General features: G+C 53.6%; 1 protein-coding gene across 2 annotated transcripts in view; it reads right to left on the bottom strand.

Annotated features, from left to right (window-relative positions):
• The window catches only part of PIWIL1 (piwi like RNA-mediated gene silencing 1), a 1,168,338-nt gene that overhangs the window by 304,012 nt on the left and 848,846 nt on the right, over window positions 1-15,480 (bottom strand). The gene's annotated exons all lie outside the window — the stretch shown is intronic.

Here is a 15,480-nt window from a genome sequence, read left to right as displayed (position 1 = left end):
CAGAGCCATGTAAGAAACTGACCTTTGGTGCATAAAACTAGGGCCCTAAAAGGGGATGACTAACCGCAGAACGGGGAGGATGGGCGGGGCGGTAAGGAATCTATCACTAACTAATATCTCTTACAGATATATCATTACACAAGTAGTAACTTGTGCATCTGAAAGAGACATGTTAGTGATAGATTCCTTACCTTAGAATAGATAGCCCAGCAATACCAACCCGGGTGGTGGGTCTGCGAACAAATTACACCAGAAAGTCACGGAGCACAGAACGGCCAAAGAATTGTCTCTCCGGAATGGACTGTCAAGGCAGTAGTTCTTGGTAAACGTGTGCAGCGAGGCCCACTTAGCTGCCTGACAAATGTCCTGCAAGGGGACGCCGCGTCCCAAGGCAGTAGTGGCTGCAATTGCCCAGGTGGAATGGGCACGCAGTCCCACAGGAGGCTGCTTCTTGGCCAAGGAGTAACATGCTTTGATGTACAGAACGACCCACCTGGAGATGGTCTGTTTGTGCACCGCCCAACCTCTTTTGGAGCCCACGTAGCCAACAAAGAGTTGATCATCCACCCGGAACTGCTGTGTACGCTGCAGACAGAATGCGAGCGCACGTTTGGGGTCCAGACGGTGGAGCCGCTCCTCTTCCCTTGAAGGATGCGGAGGCGGGAAAAGGTGGGCAAAGTGATGGTCTGCCCGATATGGAAGGGTGTGACAACCTTTGGCAAGAAAGAAGGACGTGTCCTCAGAACCACCTTGTCCGGATGAACAAACAAAAGGAGGTTTGGAAGAAATGGCCTGGAGCTCACTCCCTCTCCTGGCAGAGGCGATTGCTACCAGGAAAGCCGTCTTGAGAGTAAGAAGACGTAAGGGACAGTTATGAAGGGGCTCAAAGGGAACGCACATCAGAAAAGTCAAGACAAGATTCAAGTCCCACTGAGGTATTATGAAGGGCACAGGTGGGAACGTATGCGTAATGCCCTTAAGAAAACGGTTAACAACCGGGGACTTAAAAAGAGAAGGCTGATCTGGAAGCCGTAGAAAGGCAGAGATGGCCGAAAGATCACATTTAACAGTGCCCAGAGTAGAGCCCTGCTGGGCCAAAGAGAGAAGGAACAGAAGAACCTCAGAAAGAGGCAGAAAGGGAATCCACAGTCTTAGCTGTGCACCATGCCACAAATCTGTTCCACCGACAGGCATACACCGTTTTAGTGGAGGGACGCCTGGCTGCCAGGAGGACATCACAGACTTCGGGAGGAAGATCGAAAGGTGTCAATTATCACCGCTCAATCTCCAAATATGGAGGTGGACGCTGGACAGGTTCGGGTGGAGGACTGTCCCCTGCTGCTACGACAGAATATTCTCCCGAAGAGGCAGACGGATCGGGGGATCAATGCTCATACTGAGTAGCTCGGGATACCATACTCTGTGGGCCCAGTCCGAAGCCACAAGAATGACTTGGGCCCGGTGGCGCCTGATCTTCTTCAGCACTCTGGGCAGAAGTGGTGTAGGCGGAAAGGTGTACAACAGACCGCAGCTCCACTCAAGACGAAAAGCGTCTCCGAGCGAGTGCCGCCTTGGAAATTCCAACGTGCAGAACTGATGACATTACGCGTTCTCTTCGGTGGCGAACAGATCTAACCAAGGCTCTCCCCATTGCATAAAGAGACCTTGTGCCACGTCCAAGTTCAGACGCCACTCGTGATCCACTATGCACCGGTGGCTGAGTTCATCCACCCTGGCGTTCAGAGAATGTAGGATCTGCATTTATGTTGCCCCCACTTTTTTTGATGTATACACTGGTTTCTGGCTATAGTCTGGCTGCGTCCCTGCTAATCAGGGCCTCAGTCTCTCTGTTGTCTCTAAACGACTTGGTGTGCATATTAGATGCACTAGTGATTGGATACTGTGGTACCTTATGAGCCCCTAGTATATGGTACCTTAGGTACCTAGGGCATAGGCACTTCACAGACCTACCAGGGGCTGCAGCATGTATTATGCCACCCCTGGAAAGCAGACTCAATCTGACACCACAGGCCTGCTACTGCAGCCTGGGTGAGGTAGTGTTAGCACTCCTCACTGAGATATAGGTTTCTATATCTCACCATACACACACATATAAACCGATCAGCCACCCCTATGGCAGGCCCTATCAATCCTGAGGGCAGGGTGCTTGGTTTACAATGTGAGGGGGTGCCTCTGCATGAGCAGGGCCCCTCTACAGCTACCAGAGTCTATTCTCTATGGCTGTTTGTGGATGCGGTTAAACCATATACTCTTAAGTGCATTATAATGCTAACTTTGGAATGACTACAAAAAAACATGTCGTGTTTGGAATCATACCCCCGCATCAGTCCATGATGTGGGAGTGTGATACCATCCTTCTAGAGGAAACAAAATGTGCTTACTGTGGTGACACGGTAGAAATCTGAGAGAGCCCTCATCACAAAATGGATGCCACCAGCACAGACACTGGGCTGCCCTCCTGCTGCGGACTGAAACTCGCAGTGGAGGAGGCCCAACAATCAGCATCCTGTCACAGGGAGGTGTCACCACCTTCCAGACAGGATTTAGTGTATTGGAGCTGGGTGGGTGCACTTCTAGAGTGCTTTGAAGTCCTGCACTGGGGGAGCAGTAGGCTCCTCTGTGCATATGCCAGCTCAAACCCGTTCAGGGGCTACCTGCCCCTGCTCTGGCGCGAAACTGGACAAAGGGAAGTGGGTGTAACCACCCCCTACCCTGACCCTCCCAGAGGAGTGGTCATAGAGCTAGTCCCTCCTCTATCTTCAGTATAAGATAGCAAACTTTGCCATTGCAAAACAGATAACCCTGGACGACGCTCTACAAAGAAGAATCCTGGCCCTTCGACGTTCCACTACCTTTGGAAGACAGAAGAATCTCCCTTGGAGGCAAGGAGTGACTCCGCTGCTTGGCAGGCACCAAAAACCTTAATCAACGGTCGCAAACTTTCCCGCTCCTGCTGGAGTTCAAAGTCCCTGCAGCCCCAGAAGTGGATTTCCTGACTTCTCGACGGCCATTTTGAGTCCCCAGCAGAGCTGAGGCGAGTCGACCCCACGATTGACGAGGAACAGCAATACCCGGGTACCGTGCACTATTGTCGAGTGCAACCCCTTCACGACATTCTACGAACTTGCGCATTGGACCATTTGTGGCCCAAGCCTCCAGCAGGTTTTGCAGCGCAAATCAGAGGCCTACCCCGTCCCGAGTGACCGTGGGCTCCTGTGAAGCATTTCCTCAACAGGCGCCTTCTTGATCCCTTGCCCGTTGGCTTGTGGGTCCCCTGAAGACTTTATCGACTCAAAGAGCTCCCCTGGTTGCTCCAGGCCTACCCTCGCTTGGTGAGTCCCTCAGACCTTGCTGATCTGCAACGCTGACCTTCGATTTCCACGAGACTTGCTGTTGCCAAGGCTTGTTGGCTCCAATCCGGTTGCAGACACCTCAGTAAGCTGCAGACGTCGTGGGACACTCCAAATCCAGCTGCTGGTCGTCGTCGATCCTTCCTGGACCTCGTGAGCGAAGAGTCAAAACACCCTTGATCACCTGAAATCACCCGACTTCCGTGGGCAACCAGCTTTCTGGCCCCCGGTCACTAGCAAGTGACTGTGAACACTGTCCCTTCAATTTTCAGGTCATCTGCATCTCGAATCCACCCTTGGATTCCTCCGGACACTTCTTCAGTCGACGCAAGCAGCAAGTCTTCTTTGGTCTCCATAGAAAACAGCGACTCGATCCGACACCAAAAGACACCTATGCACCCGGCTTCCCTGGGTGAGGTAACTCGTGCACTCTGGTGCCCTAGAGCGTGTTGGCCTTCGAATTACTTACCTTGTAAGTGGCTTGCTTGTAGACTTCCTCGAAGTACCCTAAAACTTTAAGAATCAAACCGCGACTTGCGCCATTATAATCAATAGGGAACCCGCGGCTGTGTTCACACACTGCATGCGTCTCCCGTGGGTCTGTTACTTACATGCTTTCACTGCAGTAGTGAAGCCCCTGCGATTCTACAGGCCCTAGGCCTTGTCATTTTGCAAGTTGACTTACTTTGTTTTTTTGTAAACAAATTTTATTTGTCAAATATACATTTAGCGGAGCTCTGTAACCCAGAGGCTTCCGTAGCATCAATGAACAAAATCCTGGCTTTGACCGTTTTCTCATGAAATAACAAAAGAGCAATACATAAGGGACATGCATATAAAATGCAACCCCATTAAACAAACAAACAAAGAACACCCCCCACCCCATCGCACCGCCAACCCAGCAAAATCAGCAAGTATGTTCGGAGCTACAGTTCTACCCTCGCTATGGAACATGTCCGTAAGACACCACTTCGCCCAATACACATATGTTACATGACTCCCCAAAACAAAGGAGAGAAAGACTACCACCCACACAAATACTACGCTGGAGTGGGTTCCAATTCCAATCCCCTGTAATCTGCCCACCGTTTCCAGATTTTATAATGTTTACGCGGGCAGCCCCGTGCCACAAAAATGGGGGCCTCTAGGCCCATGCAGAAATCCAGCCTTCCACACTGACACGGAGGGTGCGGCCGTAGGCCGTCGCCTTCCAAGCCCTCGCAATGTCGCGCTTGGCAAGGGTAAAGCCCAGGCGCATCAGGTGACGCTTGTAGACATTGCCCCCTATATCTATCATAACATGCAGGAGCACTAGTTTAGGAGACCGAGGGAGGTCCCAACCCAGAACCTCTGAGAGGCATGCCAGTACACCCCGCCAGAACCTAGTTAGCGCAGAACAATCCCATATAGTATGTAGCAGCGTCCCTTCTTCATGCAAGCAGCGAAGGCAATTCGGGGATGCCACCAGACCAGCCCTGCACAGTCTAACTCTAGTAAAATACACTCTATGGAGGTATTTAAACTGGATGAGTCTAAGGCTCACGGCAATGGCCGCCCCACGTGGGGAGGCCAGGGCTTCCGTCCAGTCCTCCTCCTCAAGTCGGCCCACATCCTCCCATACCCCACGGAGACGCTGCAGGGATGTGGAGCAGTGTGTCACAAGGGACTGGTATATTTTCGATATCTTATGGTCCCGCAAGGCCCCCATGAAAACCTTCGCCTCTATTGGACTGAAATCGTCCAGCTCCTCCAGACCCGCCAAGCTGGGAGAGACAGCATGCCAGAACTGCAGATATTTAAAAAATTGAGTGCGCAGCATTTGAAAGTCGTTCTGCAAATCTTGGAAGATTTCAGGACAGGACCCCTCATGACATCCCCCAAAGTGGAGATCCCAATCGTATCCCAGTCCTGGAAGCCGGGCAAGGTCGCCAACTGCGGCAGGCCTCCATTTCGCCAAAGCGGCGTCTCTCTAGTTAGGCGATTCCACTAGCCCATCCTCCGCAACGCCTGTCTCCAAACCTGAAACACCAGTCGTGTCACACTCGGCAAAGAGCGCCGCAAGGGCGCAGAATAAAGGAGTGTATGCAGTGAATGATCTCCCATTACGCGGCGCTCCAGGATATACGCCGGATCCGACCTGTCGCCATACCACCATTCATTAAGGACCAGCAGGTGGGAGGCCATATAGTACGAGAGAATGTCGGAAGTAGCGAGTCCCCCGCAATACGTGGATTTAAAGCAAGCATGGAGAGCCACCCTCACAACCCCCCTGCCCCAGAGAAACTGGCCCAGAGTCGCATTCACCTGGCGGAACCAACCCGAGGATATAGGATATGAATGGTTTTGCAACTGATACAGCAATCGAGGAAGAGCAACCATCTTGAAAATGGCCGAGCGGCCATATATAGATAGGGGCATGTGGGACCAGACTCAGATCTTCACGCACCTTGTTCCACACCGGCAACAAGTTCTTTTCCCAGGAAGTCGACCGAGCGTCCGAGAGGAACACACGCAAATATTTCAGCCCCTCACGCGCCACCTGCACCGCGGAGGCCCAGGCACCAGGGTCAGCCCCTCCCACCAGGACCCAAAGGGTAGACTTACGCTCATTCATATACAAGCCGGTAGTCTCCCCAAACACCTGCATGATATGCAACCACCGCGGGCCAGTCCTATCCAGTTGTGTAAGAAAGAATAGCACGTTGTCCGCATATAAAGCGATACGATCCGACAAACCATTGGCCCATTCAAGCCCTGACACCTGCGCATCGACACACACCCAAGCAGCTAGGGGCTCCATTGCCAGGGCGAACAGATAGGGTGACAGGGGGCACCCCTGCCTGGTGCCTCGACCAATGGAAAAGACCGAAGAGACAGAGCCAGCCACACGCACAGACGCTGTTAGGTCTGTGTAAAGTAAAGTCAGATAGGTGAGAAAGCGAGGTCCTAAATTCAATCTGCGTAGGATGGCGAATAAATATTCCCAGCTCCATGAATCAAAAGCTCGATCCATATCCACAAGCAATAGGGCCGCGTGTACCCCCAAGCTCTCTACTGCCGCAATTGCTGTATGAGCTCTGCATATGTTATGACAGGTCGCCCGCTGAGGCATAAACCCGGTCTGGTCTGGATGAACAATAGACGAGACGTGGGGACGGAGACGATTAGCAAGCGCCTTGGCCAAAACCTTAGCCTCTACATTAAGAAGGGAGATAGGACGATAGGATGCATGGTGTTCAGGAGGCCGGCCGGGTTTGTGGAATACCACCACCTCAGCATGCCGCCAATCTCTGGGCAAACGACCAGCCCCCCTAGCCTCCTCCACCACCCTACAATAATGAGGACCGAGCTGCTGGGAGTATCGTTTAAAGAATTCGTTCGGGAATCCATTAAGACCCGGCGCCTTACCAGGCAGAGTTCAGTTCATCTACCGAGAATGGGCGATCAAGGTCCGCGCTTACCTCGTCGGTCAGAGTTCTGAGCGGAAGATCATCTAAAAATCGGGCAATAACCTCTGCCGGCAAACATTGTCGGGGAGCATAGAGGTCCGTGTAATAGGCCGCAAAGCTTTCTGCGATGGCCAACGGATCCGAGATCGGTACTCCATCGGGTCCAACTACACCCGGGAGAACAAGGGAGCCTGTCGCCCCTTGGCACAATCTATGTAAGAGTTTGCTCGATTTGTCCCCCCACTGATATATCCTGCTGCGGGTTGCCAACCATGCCTGGCGGGCCTCGTCCAGCAAAAGGGAAGAGAGATCCTGCTGCGCTAGCAACAATTCATCACAATTAGAGCGTATCACCCCACGCTCTAACATGGATGTAAGGAACTCGTCTATGGATCAATCCTGCCACTCCCCTTGAACCTCGCACAAAGCCCGCATGGAGCACCTGGATATATCCAAAACGCTGAAAGCACAGTGCTTTCCTCCCCATAAGGTGTGTCTCTTGTAGCATCAAAATGTCAGCGCCAGCGCGTTTAGCCTGCTTAAGGATAGCGCCACGCTTGAGCTTATCTAGCTCCTCTGATATTCCAGCTCAAAATGCGCAGGGACCCCAAGGAATCCAGCGATCAAACCGTAGTGGCGGCCATGCCAAAACATCAGAAACAGGAAGAGCACCGGTAACCCAGGACATGCCACATAGCGCAACCCCGACCTGCAATTGGACAGTGCGATAAGAAAACAACAACAGCTCTCAAAACAACCCAACCAACCCCTTACCCCCACCCCATACCTCGAAAACAGTGAAGTACCTGTCGCGGCAGGCAGAGCCGGCAGACCCCAACAGGGGGTACCACCCCACACCCGCCAATGGATCCCCAAACTACAGCCCATCATCCCCTAGCCCCCATCCCCTTCTGGTATAACCAACAGGGATGTCGGCCCTCATAGAGCTCCCCTGACCACCATAAACATATCTAAGAATCATAAATGCGCATGTACAAGGATAAATCAGTCAGCTGGTGCTGTTTGATCCAACGCTGACCCCCCGCTCGATGGTGCACCACCGGACCTGGATCGCCTCCTGGACCTGGAACGGCGAGACCCCTTCATTCGGCCACCAGGCACGCTCCGGGCCACGCCGCTCGAGGATGAGTCAGATTCCTTCCCTGGCGGGGAGTGAGGGCACAGCTGGACCGTCTCATCCGTCCAACGGAAAACCTCCTCCGGAGAGTCAAAGAAGTACGTGCGGGAGCGGTAGACAACCCGCAGCCGGGCCGGGTAGAGCAACGCATATGGAAGCCTGAGTTCCTGCAGGTGGGCTTTAGCCGCAAGAAATGATTGCCGCTGTTGCTGAGTCTGTTTAGTATAGTCCGGGAATATAAGGCTATGGGCATTGTTAAACTGCAAAGGTTCGTGGGCCTTGGCTTGCTTAAGGATCACATCCCGATCATGATAATTAAGTAGTTTCGCAATCACTGGCCTCAGCCGGGCCCCGGGGGGAGGCTTCCGCATAAGGGCTCTATGTGCCCGCTCTACCACAAAGCATTTCGAAAGGGAGTCGATTGGTAGCCAGCTCTCCAGCCACTGGGTGAGAAACCTCTCCATATTTCCAGACTCACATCCTTCCGGAAAACCAACAAAGCGGAGGTTGTTACGCCGGGCCCTGCCCTCCGCATCTTCCACCCTAGATGCCAAGCCCCGCTGTGTAGTCTCCAGAGACGCCACTCGTTGCTGCAGGGTAGTCACCACATCCTCTACCCCTGAGATCCGCGTTTCAGTCTCAGTGATGCGTGCCACCGCATTACGCAGGTCCTGGCGCAGCAACATTACATCCGAGCCCACTGCCCCTATTTTGGCATCCATGGCGTCCCTGTACCGGGTAATAGCTGCCAGGAGGGCAGCATTGTCCGGTACAGCACCCTGGGCACCACCCACTGCCCCGGCGGAGCCCCCAGGGCCAGCAAACTTGTCCAGCGTGCTTTGCTTGGAGGACCCTCCACTGGTTTTATCCCTCGTCATGGTGAGTCGGGTAGACCCTCGTGATCCCCCCTTCCCTCGGGCAGGCGCTGTCACCGTGTACCCCGATAGGGTATCGTAAGTAGCTCAGGACGACATTACTGTCCGGCAGCGGTCCGCGCAGCTCGATCCAACTGCCGTCACCGATTGTCCCTAACCCTCGTGTGTCAGTTGGTACCGCTCCACACCTCCCAACGGACTGATGTCAATGCCACTCAACGACCATGCGGGCGATGAGAATTCTGCCAGGGCGTCCCAGAATCGCTGTATAGGCCACCAATATCGCTCTATGCCCCAGAGCCTGGTTCCTCAATGGTGCCTCCACAGGGCCACAGGCAAGCCCCGGGGAACGGACAGGATGGGCCTCCGGGCCATCCAAGAAACGCTATAGGCTCTACAGGCCGCAGCCACCCCCTTGCACCCCCACGCTGTCCGACAGCACCGCTGAACCCCCACGCGGACCTGGATTGGGCGTGGAGGGGGGTGGGGGAGGGACCCAAGCCCAACCGCAGAGAGCAGGCCCACTCACTCCGTGACGCCCGGGTCCTCGCCGCAGCCCGATCCGACTGCCGACAGCTAGGTGCAATCCTCCGCAATAGCCGGGGTGTTCCGGAGGTCTAGAGCAGAGGGGCGAAAGTCCATCCACGAGCCACAACGGCCGGGCCCGCCTCCGCAGCTCGGGGGCCACGCACCAGGCCCCGACTCCACAATGGCCACACCAGCGATGCACGAGGAAGGGCGATCCTCCGCCGATCGTTAACACCACCGGACCATGCACGGGCCCCGGGAGCTCCCCGGCCGGGGGTCCAAAATGGCGTCCTCTGCAGCGAGCACCTCCCCGTTCGCCAACTTTCACCCCCTCGGTCCAACCGACCGTCGATCACTGGATCCGCCAGCCGGGCCGCGGCTTCAGCGCCGACCCGATCCAGTCGCCGCTGCAGGATGCCGCTCCAGACCCCAAACTACACCAACCAGCGGCGCCGCGGCTCCCAACCTCCAGGCACGGCAGGCAGGGGGTATCGTGGCCAGAGGAGCAGGATAACATGAGGATAAATGAAGGGCTGGACGGAGCCTACTTAGAAGCCGTCTGCCATGCTGGCTTGCTAAGCCACGCCCCCCACAAGTTGACATTCTTAACCCATTTTTTTAGTATATGGTCTGGTACGCCCCTAGGGCCCCAGCCATATTTGTGCTTAACTTATTGTGAAACGTTGATATTCGAATATGTTCCTGGCTTCTAATCTCATAAAGAGATTAGTAGAGTGTGTCTAGTAATAAATACATATATATTTGATATATACCTGTGTGGTGTCCTTTCATTTGGTAATTCAAGAGATTATAAGGTAAAACATGCTGCTTTACATTCCTGAGACTTAGCCTGAAGGTTGCTCTCCACAGCTACCACTAGGATAGCTTTCTTTAAAAGGTTGTCATAAGAGTCGAATTGGACTGGTGCAAGGTGGCCACTATAACTAGTGACCAGCATATGCCAGGCCAACTTCTCACAGAGAACCAGTCAGGTGTTGAACCACCAAGGTGATGCCTTCATGTCCCAGCCATGTCCAGAGGCGCAGAGCCTCCTGACATAGGGTCCACGACCCACACCCCGCACTTTTTATTGCAATACCACATGGCGGTGGTGATGTCCGTGAACACCTGCACTACACTTCCCCGGACAGAGGGAAGGAATGCCTTCAGTGCAAGCCGGGACTCCACTGGAGACCAGAGGCCTCTGATCTCCGCCTCTCTTATGTGGCTTCCCCAACGCAGGAGGGACGCATCTCTGTGTGCCACGGTTGGGGAAGGGAGAGGAATCTGCCACCGACTCAATCGCGATCCGTGAGCCACCACTGCAACTGTCGTGCAGCGCCCTCCGAGATCTGGACGAGATCAGACAGGTTGCCCCGATGCTGTGCCCACTGAAACTTCAGGTCCCACTGCAGAGCCCGCATATGCCATCTGGCATGCGGCACCAGCAGGATGCAGGAGGCCATCAGGCCCAGAAGCCGAAGGGTCATCCTGACCGAAACCCGGGATAGAGGCTGAAAGAGCGGAACCATAGCCTGAATATCCCAGACTCGCTGTTCGGGAGGAAAAACCTGAAACAGCGTCAAATCCAGAGCCGCTCCGATGAAAGGGAGCTTCCGAGAGGGACTCAGGTGCGACTTCGGCACATTGATAGAGAACCCCAGCAGATGCAGGAGGTCGGCCATAGTCTGGAGGTGGGAGACGACTGCCTGGGGCGAGCCCACCTTCAACAGCCAGTCGTTGAGGTAGGGGAAGACTGACACCCCTGACCTGTGCAGATGAGCTGCGACCACCGCCATCACTTTTGTGAACACCCAAGGGGCGCTGGTAAGGCCGAAGGGGAGCACGGTAAACTGAAAATGCTCCTGGCCTACCGTGAACCGCAGGTAACGCCGGTGGGCTGGCAGGACGGGAATGTGAAAATAAGCATCTTGAACTTCTCTTTCCGGAGGAAGCGATTGACGTCCCGGAGGTCCAAGATAGGGCGCAGACACCCTTGTCCTTCTTGGGGACCAGAAAGTAGTGGGAATAGCAACCACTCCCTACTTCCTGATCAGGAACGTACTCGATAGCCCCCTTGGCCAGGAAGGCCGTGACTTCCTGATGGAGAAGAGCCAAATGATCCCCTGACATGCGGTGGTACCGAGGTGGCATGGATGGAGGGGAGGACAGAAAGGGGAGCGAGTAACCTTGGCAGATTATCTACACCACCTACTTGTCCGAAGGGATACTGCGCCAGTGGTGGAGGTGGGGACGGACCCTGCCCCCTAACGGCGTGGGGTGCCCCCTGAAGCTCGGATCAGGAAGGCTTGGAGGTGGAAGCTGCGGGTGCGGAGGTGGACTGCCCCACCCGCTGGTTACCAAACCCACCCCTGCGGAAGCCACGTGCGCGGCCACGGTAAGGCAGGTTCTGCACAGGCTTTGCGGAGGAGCGCGTCTGGACGCCTTCACCCTAGCCACGAAAAGAACGAAACCCAGGCGTGGCAGGGCTCTTAGTGAAAAGGCCCAAAGACTTAGTCGTAGACCGTGAGTCCTTAAAGCGCTCCAGGGCACGGTCCACCTTGTCGCCAAAGAGGCGAGAACCATCAAAGGGCATGTCCATGAGCAAGCTCTGGACATCAAGCGAGAACCCGGTAGACCGTAAGGATTAGTTACTTACCTGTAATCCTAGTTCTCATCCAGGGGTATACTCAAAGTCATAATCTATGAATAATCCCCGCCCATGTGCGGGATCCCGGAGCATATAGAAAATACATATATATATATATATATATACACATATATGTGAAAACATATACATGCAGCCTAAAAATGTTCAAAACATGGCAATGCTGAAAATTACATATGTTTGCATAGTAGTGCCCCCTAACCCGTAAGGAAAAAAGGAAGCATCAGCCAAATTATAACACAGCACTGCTTTATTGTCATAAAGCAACTTGTAATTGTAAGCATTCGCCAGTAGGCTGCAGCAGAGTTTCAAGAAACAAAGAAAACTGACACCTTGCCTTTAAGGCATTAGAGTAGGGGGACCGTGCCTTTAAGACCTGCATGAGACCCCCTGCTCCCATGATGCATTACAGGTGGCAGTTGGGCCAGTTCTTTTTGGCGGTGCATCCGCACCTAAGTGGATCTGCATGCCATACATCACGTACTTAAAGATAAACCATGCTCGTCCGGGGAGGTGGGTGGGTCGCTTATGACTTTGATGAGTATACCCCTGGATGAGAACTAGGATTACAGGTAAGTAGCTAATCCTTCTCATCCAGGGGATACTCCTCAATAGTCATAATCTATGAATAGAGTAGCAAGCCCATACCCAAAGTCTCGCGGACGAGCACGACAGCATTTAAAACATACAGTAACATTTAGCATCACAGTTATGCAAACAGGTTCCTCAGAGAAGCCTGCCCCACCTGGGCGTCGGCCTGCGCGTCTGAATCTAGGCAATAATGGCGCGTAAAGGTATGAACTGAGCGCCATGTAGCCGCTTTGCAGATTTCAGACATGGGAACGTTGCGAAGGAGTGCAACAGTAGAAGCCTTCCCTCGAGTAGTGTGCTCTAGGTTTACCCTGCAGAACCTTGTGGGACAGTTGGTAAGACAAGGCTATACATGAGACAATCCATCTAGAGCTGGACCTCTTGGAGGCAGCCAGCCCGGTATTCGTGGGCCCATAGTTAACAAAGAGCCTATCTGACTTTCTAAGTGGAAGGGTCTTAGCCAGATAGAATTTCAAAACCCTCCGGAGGTCAAGAGAATGTAAGGCTCTCTCCGGGGGAGTGGATGGCTGAGGAAAAAAGGTGGGCAAAGTGATCACCTGATTAATATGGAAGTCCGAGACCACCTTGGGCAGGAAGCTCGGATGAGTACGGAGCACCACCCTATTAGCATGAAACACCGTGTAAGGTTCCTTGCAGCAGAGGGACTGAATTTCACTGACCCTACGGGCCGAAGTGATGGCTACTAAGAAGGCAGCCTTCCAGGTCAGATGCTGCAAAGAAGCCTTATGAATTGGTTCAAAAGGGGCCCCCATTAGCTTAGAGAGAACGATGTTAAGTTCCCAGGAAGGGGAAGGAGACCTCACTGGAGGGTAAACTTTCTTAAGCCCTTCTAAGAAATCCTTTACCACTGGCATCTGGAAGAATGAGGTCTGGGTAGGAGACTTCCTATAGGCTGTAATAGCAGCTAATTGTACTCTGATGGAAGAGTACTTTAACCCAGACTTCGCCAAGTACAGTAAGTAGGGGAGAATAACCTGTTCTTGACCCCGCATCGGATCAAGGGTGTTGTCTCTACACCAAACGCAGAATCTTTTCCACTTAAAGGCGTAAGACTTCCTAGTGGAGGGCCTCTTTGCCTCCCGGAGAATGTTCATACAGTCCGGAGGCAGATCTAAATGTCTGTATTGGATGAATTCAGGAGCCATGCCGTCAAGCTGAGGGAGGGAAGATTGGGATGAAACACCCTCCCCTTGTCCTTCGTCAGCAAGTTTGGTAGGCAAGGCAACCTCCTGTGTGGTACTTCCGACAGCTGGAGTACATCCGGGTACCACCACTGACGGGGCCACTCCGGGGCTATTAGGATCATCCGAGTCCTGGCCCTGTAGAGTTTCTCTATCACCGCCGGGATGAGAGGGAGAGGAGGAAAAGCGTAAAGCAATGTCCTCGACCAGCTGATCAAAAGTGCGTTCCCCTCCGACCCCCGTTGAGGGAACCTGGAGGCGAAGACGGGGCATTTTTTGTTTGCCGCGTCTGCGAAAAGATCGATGTCCGGTACGCCCCACAACCGGAAGATCTCTTGAGCGACGTATTCGTTGAGCACCCAGTCGTGCGCTTCGACGAAGTCTCTGCTGAGGCCGTCTGTCTGCACGTTCAGGGTCCCTGGCAGGTGAACAGCGACGATCGCCAGGTTTCTCGCCAGAAGCCATCTCCAGATGGACTGGGCTTCCAGAGACAGGACCCGCGATCTGGTGCCTCCTTGTTTGTTCAGATAGAACATAGTTGTGGTGTTGTCTGTCTGAACCTGAACATAGTTGGTCTGCAGGGATGGATACAGGGACTTGAGAGCTAGGTGGACTGCTCGTAGCTCCAAGAAGTTGATGTGATAAGTCTGTTCGATAGCGGACCAGAGACCTTGTACTTGCAGCTGGCCCATATGAGCACCCCAGCCCTGCATTGAGGCATCTGTGACCACTGTCTGTGTCGGAGGCGCCTGATGGAAAGGGACGCCGTGAAGCAGATGGGAGTGCTTCATCCACCACCGGATGGAGTCTTTGGCGGCTTGATGAAGGGTGATGGGATCTTCCCAGCGGCCGGACCTCTGAGACCACTGATCCTCTAGGTCTTGTTGCAGAGGACGCATGTGCAGACGTGCATTGGGCACAATGTAAATGCACGAAGCCATCGACCCCAGGAGAGATGACACTTGTCTGGCTGTGGGAAACGCCGTGCTGAGAAGCATGCGGCTTTTCTGAAGCATGGAGGATAACCTCTCCTCCGAAGGACACACGCTTGCGGAGTCTAGAGAGGCGCCCAGGTAGTGGATCCGCTGAGTGGGATTGAGGACCGACTTCTTGTAGTTGACCTGGAGGCCCAGCGAGTGCAGAAGGTTGAGGCAAAACTAAAGATGACTCTGGAGTCGAGCAGGAGTGGAACTCTTCAAGAGCGAGTCGTCGAGATAGGGGTAGACTAATATCTTCCGCTTGCGGAGAAAAGCAGCTACCACCGCCATGCACTTTGAGAAAGTTCGTGGTGCGGATTTGAGGCCGAATGTCGGAACCCTGTATTGATAATGCCGGCGAGAGATCTGAAATCTGAGAAACTTTCGATGTTTCGCTGAGACAGGAATGTGGAAGTATGCATCCTGTAAGTCGATGGCACACATCCAGTCCCCCTGGTGGAGATGTGGGAAGATCTGGTGCAGTGCCAGCATTCTGAATTTCTCTCTTTTGACAAATCCGTTGAGTAGGCGGAGATCGAGGATGGGTCTGTACTCTCTGACCGCTCCTCGTTTCTGAACAAGAAAATACCGGGAGTACATTCCTAGATTTCTTTGCCTGGTTGGAACCTCCTCTATGGCGTTCTTGGAGAGGAGAGTAGCAACTTCGTCCTTTAAAAGTTG

This window comes from Triturus cristatus, chromosome 11 (assembly GCF_964204655.1).
Source record: "Triturus cristatus chromosome 11, aTriCri1.1, whole genome shotgun sequence".
In the NCBI taxonomy this organism is placed as follows: Eukaryota; Metazoa; Chordata; class Amphibia; order Caudata; family Salamandridae; genus Triturus; species Triturus cristatus.
Note: the sequence above shows the minus strand (reverse complement) of the source record. Positions and strands in the feature narration are given on the sequence as shown.